Raw genomic sequence first — 7524 nt, forward strand, 5'->3', positions numbered from 1 at the left:
GACCCATCATTTCCTGTTGTTTGAGTTGTTACAATCATGCGTGTTGATGTTCGGGTCAGCCATGTGAGTAGATTTGATTTGAGAAATAAATTCCGTACACCATTTTTTTGTTTTGCACACCAAGTTCTATATAATTATTTATCCTATCGATTTTCTTTTGATTTATTTGATCAAAGACCAAAAATAAATAAATGTGCATGTAGAAAAAATAGTCTGAAAAATCATTTTCCTTCTAGTTTTTCCACGTGATCAATATCGATGATTTCAAAGTGAATACTTTTGTATATTTGGTGTACGCAGTTTGCCAGTTTTGTAACGACAGTTGAAAGAAAGTATACCTACACTTTGATGAAGTTATTAGTGGTGAACATGATAGATCGATCGTCCCACTTGCATGACACGATCGATGCCAAAGACTTGTGGTTGTGACAATGCTGGCCGGTCAATTTCTTGATCATCATCAACTGGTGGGAATTGTTTGTACAATTATGAACTGCAGGACCACAGGTCTTGTTCGTCCAAAACGAATGATTGATCGAACGTTCGCGGGCATCGATCATAGTCTTCTTTCGATCCAGAAATGTCAAACATCAGAGGACGAACCAAACCTGCCTTGCTCATGTTGTTTATGATCATCATCTTTAATTCTTAATCTGTGTTTTTAGCAAGTTGTTTGACCTTAATTTTATATTAGCAGGCTGATTACATTTGTCAGGGCTTATTCTCTTAATTTAGTAACATTTTCCTATTTAGAAAGTGGTTTACAAAATGATAAACAAGCGAGAGGAAGTTGAAGGACTTGGCGAGTCGAAACAACTCACCCAGGTTTGGCTATTGGTGTTACATACTCTCTAATACACCTTAGGTATTTAGAAAGAGCCAAGACCCTGAAATTTAGTCATCAACTACATTGTAGAATCTTAAAAGTAAAGAAAAGTAGAAAGTGCATTTCATCTTTATGTAACTACTCACCATCGTCAATATAAACCCTACTGTTTCAACATATGAAATCGATTTATAACCAACATATTTTTAGTCTAGAAGCATAAAGCTACGTAAAACCAAATTGAACAAGGGAATATACAGTCTGAAAAAAATTTCTCGAGACAAGAAAAACAACTGAGGGACGACAAGCTGCGATCCCAGCTCGAAGAATTGATGCGTAAACAGATTGATTTTGTGACAAGGCCAGCCGGAATGCAGTCCTCCCCTATAGATATAGCAGATAGCATCTGGGCAACCTTTAAAAAAGGGCTTCCTGGCTGCCCTTCTTTAATAGGACATGTTTAAATGAGCATTCAACAACCATCTGCAACGGCTAATGCAACAAGATGACTGACTGACAGAGAGAAAATGAGGTTTTTATATGAAATTACATCCCGCCAGCGTCGGGAAGAACGGTTTGGAAAGCTAAATTAGAAAGAAAACAAATCCAGAATTAGACATAAACCAACTGCCAAAAACAATTAATCAAACATTTCCAACTCCAAACATTAAAGTCGAATGCAGTGCCATTGATCTCAAAGACCAGTTTTAAGGCTTAAAAATATCTTAAAAATATCTAAGCAGCTCAGATCAGATCACCGACCCAGAGCTCTTCAGTGGGTCCAGCCTCCTTTCTCTTTTCCACTGTAGGTGATGTGAACAAACCCGTCTTCATCCCTGTTTTTCTCATCAACTGCAGACATCAAGGTAGTATCTGTGTAACAACATTCAACAGTTAGAGTTATTTACATCCGCACCTAACTTGGGAAAAAGACGGATGTTATTACTGCCGCACTAAAACAAAAATGTGTTGCAGCTATGCTCACCAATGGGAGGCTCGGTGTACTTGAAGTAGACGAACATAGGCTTTTTCCATAGAGATTCATACCCAATCCTTAACCCATATTCTAAAATCAACAAATTCTCTCAGCCGCATATCACGATGGACATTGTATCTGCAGTAAAAAACGAAGGCCAGGCGACAAAACCATGTGAGACCACCTTCATCCTAGACAAGCTATACATCTTACTTATTTCTCTTCCCTATTTTTTTCTTAAGGAAAATTCGTAACACATGATATACAAAAGCATACGTACCTAAATAAGGGGGTCAAATCCTATTCCATTCTTGCAATACAAATCAAGATACCCAAAGCGTAATTGAATCGGAAGCTAACTTCTTCATGTCAATGCCAGGAATGTCACTACTTGCGTCCTTCTCCACGCTCACCTGCACGGAAGCTCAAAATAGAGCACGGTATTGCCTCCACCAAACATAGGAGGAAATATGCAAATTTAATGCAGTGAAACACTTACTGGTATATGGTCAGGTTGCTTCTCCCTCAATTTCCAAGCATCTAAACTACGTCTAGGTGGTCTGTCCGCCTACAAACAACCACTGAGCATAAATCAAACGCATAGATGAAAAACAGCAATGCTATTTTACTGTAGCAATACAAATCAAGATAAATAAAGCACGATGGAATGGGAAACTAATTACCTGTATTGATCATGGTTCCAGGAGTCTAACAGACCAATGGGAATTGAAAGCTGAATCATTCCGATTTTCCTACAAGCACAAATGGAGGGGGACGATTTTTTTTTTTTTTATGTCCGTTGCAGCAACAAATTAAGATAACTAAATCAAGGTAGTCGACAACTAACTTCCTCCTCTTGAATCTGCAAGGACTTTTGTGCCTTGCGGCAGCTTTGTTCGCTGGAATTGGTACTCCTTCCTCTTCATTAGTGTATATCAAGTGAAGAAATCCATCTTCAACCTTATTTTCCTCATCCTCGTCAATTGCGGACATCAAGGTCTCTGTAACAATGCAAGAATTAGAGTTATTACAACCACAACTAATTTGGGAATAAGATATTTTGTTGGAAAAAATGAACACTACTACAATATAGGCTATCACCGGCGGACCAAAAACCGACAAGAAACCCCGATTTCTGTCGGAAATTTGGCAAAAATCCGACATAAAACACTGCAATGTCGGATTGGAATAGCGACGCCATTGCTACCGTCACTAAAGGGCTTCAGCGTCGCTTTGTTCGCTTAATCCGCCACTACGCAGCGTCGGTTTAAAGCGACGCTGATGTTAACGTCGGTTTAAAGCGACGCTAGTCAACAATTAACTAAATAAAATATGCAAACTAGTGACGGTTTAAAGCGACGTTAGAGAACAATTAAATAAATAAAATATGCAAACTAGTGACGATTTAAAGCGACACCACCTTTGATAATAATAATTAAAAAAAAAAGTCGAAATCTGTTTCTGTATTCGTTCTCAAATAATTATAACTCAAAAAAATTATATAATCGAAATAATAAATTTCAATTTTAGGCCAAAACAAACAATAATAAAAATAATTCAAAAGAAAAATAGTGCCATAATATACAAATGTTTTACATCTAACATTCCATATAATTTACAAAAATTCATCCTCCATGCTTTCCTGTGCTTGCCTTTGTCGAAGACCACATATTTTGTAGCTCCATAGTGCCATATATAATACTAGCAACTCCATGCTGCCATGCTTGCCATCAGATCAGTGCTCCAATACTTTACTACTTCAACATTAAGGCTCTAATCTCTATAGATTAAACTCAGGTTTTATACCTTTAAAAAATTATGGATCTGCGATTTCCAGTGTCCTTGCTCTTCAGATCCAACATGCATAAATACAAAAAAAACAATTAAAAACCAAGAAACAAAAATAAATTTTCAATTTAAGCATAAAACTATTTAGAATACAAAATAGAAACTAAAATTAATAATCATAATAATTTAAAAATGAACCACCTTCAAGCTCTTCCTTCTCGAATTGGAGTTCTTCAGAATGTTGATCTTCAAACTGGTGATCCAAAGCAAACGGGGAAGGAGTTGAGGAAAAAATGAAAAGGAGGAAGAAGGGGACGCACAGATGAAATGGGGAAGGAGAAGAAGAAAGTCTGAAATTGGGGGAGAAATGAAAGCACGGTTGAAATGGGAAAGAGAGGGGTTTAAATATGGGTACTTAGTTTGCGTCCGTTAAAACCGACGCAAACGTCTGACACTTTTTTTGAAATTCACATAGCGTCGCTTTAATGAAACTCGCGTCGCTTTAATGAAACTAGCGTCGCTTTAAACCGACACAAACTTCTGACACTTTTTGAAATTCACATAGCGTCGCTTTAATGAAACTTGCGTCGCTTTAATGAAACTAGCGTCGCTTTTAACCGACGCCAACTTCTGACACACTTTTTGAAATTCACATAGCGTCGCTTTAATGAAACTTGCGTCGCTTTAATGAAACTAGCGTCGCTTTTAACCGACGCCAACTTCTGACACACTTTTTGAAATTCACATAGCGTCGCTTTAATGACACTAGCGTCGGTTAAAACCGACACTAAGTCTCTCCATCCATTCAAACAAGCGGGAAATTTCCCGCCTAATATTTCAAATACTATAATTTTATATATATTAATTTTATAACCCTAAAAAATACTATAATAATTATATATATTAATGTAACAATTTTATACCCCTAAAAACTATAATAATTATATATATATATATTAAATTAAATTTTAAAAATTGGTGACCGTTGGATCAGTTTCAATATACATACCATTCAATTTCTTTAAGTGTTATACATACAAAATAAATAAATTTAAATCTACTTAATAAATATATATATATACACACACCATTGAACTTGATGGGATACAAATTCTATGGAACTTTTCGATGGTTATAAAACGAAAAACTAATTTAAATCAATATGTCGCTTAAAAGCGACACTGGGTTTCAAAATATTTAAAAAAAAACTAATTTAAATTGAAGATCGAATTCATTCATTCTATTCATATAGGGTCAAGGAATGTAGCTGTAAAAAATCATCAAAATCGGAGTTAAAATAACCGTTAAATCGTGATTTTTCGTTTATAACCGTCGAAAAGCTTTGTCCCGTTACTTGATCTCTGAATGTTTGTTTTTTGTGATTTTTTGCTGATGTGATCTTGAAGCATATGCAAACAAGTTTGACGGTTGGGATCGTTGAAATTAGTTTCGGAGAATTCGTATCCCATCAAAACAATAGATTGACTAATACTTAGAGTTTATTTATACTTTCATTAAGTATAACATAAGATTTTGTGGTATCTACTTGTGTAAATATTTTAATTTGAAGATCGAATTCATTCATTGTATTCATATAGGGTCAAGGAGTGTAGCTGTAAAAAATCATCAAAATCGGAGTTAAAATAACCGTTAAATCGTGATTTTTCATTTATAACCGTCGAAAAGCTTTGTCCCGTTACTTGATCTCTGAATGTTTGTTTTTTGTGATTTTTTGCTGACGTGATCTCGAAGCATATGCAAACAAGTTTGACGGTTGGGATCGTTGAAATTAGTTTCGGAGAATTCGTATCCCATCAAAACAATAGATTGACTAACACCTAGAGTTTATTTATATTTTCATTAAGTATAACATAAGATTTTGTGGTATCCACTTGTGTAAATATTTTAAATTGAAGATCGAATTCATTCATTCTATTCATATAGGGTCAAGGAATGTAGCTGTAAAAAATCATCAAAATCGGAGTTAAAATAACCGTTAAATCGTGATTTTTCGTTTATAACCGTCGAAAAGCTTTGTCCTGTTACTTGATCTCTGAATGTTTGTTTTTTGTGATTTTTTGCTGATGTGATCTCGAAGCATATGCAAACAAGTTTGACGGTTGGGATCGTTGAAATTAGTTTCGGAGAATTTGTATCCCATCAAAACAATAGATTGACTAACACTTAGAGTTTATTTATACTTTCATTAAGTATAACATAAGATTTTGTGGTATCCACTTGTGTAAATATTTTAATTTGAAGATCGAATCCATTCATTGTATTCATATAGGGTTAGGAGTGTAGCTGTAAAAAATCATCAAAATCGGAGTTAAAATAACCGTTAAATCGTGATTTTTCGTTTATAACTGTCGAAATTAGTTTCATAGAATTCGTATCCAATCAAGTTCAATGGTGTGTGTGTGTATATATATATTAAGTAGATTTAAATTTATTTATTTTGTATGTATAACACTTAAGAAATTGAATCGTATGTATATTTAAGCCAATCCAATGATCACCAATTTTTTAAAATTTAATTTAATATATATATATATATAATTATTATAGTTTTTAGGGATATAAAATTTAATTTAATATATATATAATTTAATATATATATATACACACTTTATGTCGCTTAAAAGCGACACTAGTATTTAAAAATTATTAAAATAATGTTTACGTCGGTTTAAAAGCGACACTAGTATTTAAAAATTATTAAAATATATGTTTACGTCGGTTTAAAAGCGACATAAACATTTAATAACGCTTATAAGCGACAGTAAATCCGACGTCATGTTCAGTTAGTGTCGCAACTGCCTAATCCGCTACTATATTAGATTAAAGCGACACCACCCTCCGACACTATAGCCCCCTTTTGTAGTAGTGGAAATGCAGCTTTGCTCACCATTGGGAGGTTTAGCGGTGTTCTTGGAATACATAAAGACAGGATCGGTGATTCCTATAACGTCGAGACGAAGCTGAATAAGCTTGACAAATGCTCCATGAGGCATGGTATCTGCATTCAAAAGCAAAGGATAGGCGATAAAACCATTTGAGAACCCCTTCACTTGAGAGAAAGCTATGGACACAAATGAGTTCGCCTTTGTCGTAATAAGTTTGTTTTCCCTTCTGTATGCTAATCTTATGTAACAATATGGAGCGTGAAAATTAGTAGCTATTGTCGCAATATGCTTGGATAAATCCTATGCCATGAAGGGGACAAGTCCTATTCCGTTGTAGCAATACACAACCAAGAAAATAAGGGAACTAACTACTTTTCTCTAAAGCCAGGAACGTCTCTCCTTGCATCCGTCTCCACACTCACCTGCATTGAGGCTCAAATTGGAATATGGTAATTACCTCCACCAGACTGAATACATAGGAGGGGATAAACATGTTTGATGCAGGAGAACTCTAACTGGAATAAGATGTGGATGCGCCTGCCTCAATTTCCAAGCGTTTAAAGTACGCGGTTTGCGTTCCTCCACAAACTGCCTGAGCAAGTAGCAAAGGCATAGATGAAAACAAAACAAAAAAATCTTTATCCCACTGAGGCATTACAAACCAAGATAATAAAATCACGAGAGGAATTGGAAACTAACCTTGTCAACCGGAATAATTTGCCCCTATCAGAATTGTCGTCAACCGCGGCCTTCCCACAATAACATGCATGGGGAGGGGAGGGGTGTTCAAATTAGAACGAGTGTATATACGGCAGGTGTAGGACGTAAACGTATACGATTCATCTAAATTCAACGCCCCCTTGTACGAACTATTATTCCAAGGGTCTAACATCTCAATGGACCACCAGGATCAGGATACTCAATCTTCCAATGGACTACTCCTGTCATGTCTGCAAATTTTCAAACAATGAAGCAACGCGACATAAGTATATATATATATACTATTTATGGCAAGAAAAGCGTCGTTC

At 35.4% G+C, this 7524-nt stretch overlaps 1 long non-coding RNA gene across 1 annotated transcript; it reads right to left on the reverse strand.

Moving 5' to 3' along the window:
* Window positions 1-796: 796 nt before the first annotated feature.
* LOC137721969 (uncharacterized) lies at window positions 797-7213 on the reverse strand. Its single transcript, XR_011066739.1, has 9 exons — window positions 7196-7213; window positions 6954-7088; window positions 6499-6609; window positions 2486-2803; window positions 2302-2370; window positions 2083-2215; window positions 1812-1940; window positions 1589-1699; window positions 797-1410 (listed from the first exon to the last, which is right to left on the reverse strand). It is a non-coding gene; the product is annotated as an uncharacterized lncRNA (long non-coding RNA).
* Between the last annotated feature and the right edge of the window lie 311 nt (window positions 7214-7524).

This window comes from Pyrus communis, chromosome 2 (assembly GCF_963583255.1).
Source record: "Pyrus communis chromosome 2, drPyrComm1.1, whole genome shotgun sequence".
Taxonomy (NCBI): domain Eukaryota; kingdom Viridiplantae; phylum Streptophyta; class Magnoliopsida; order Rosales; family Rosaceae; genus Pyrus; species Pyrus communis.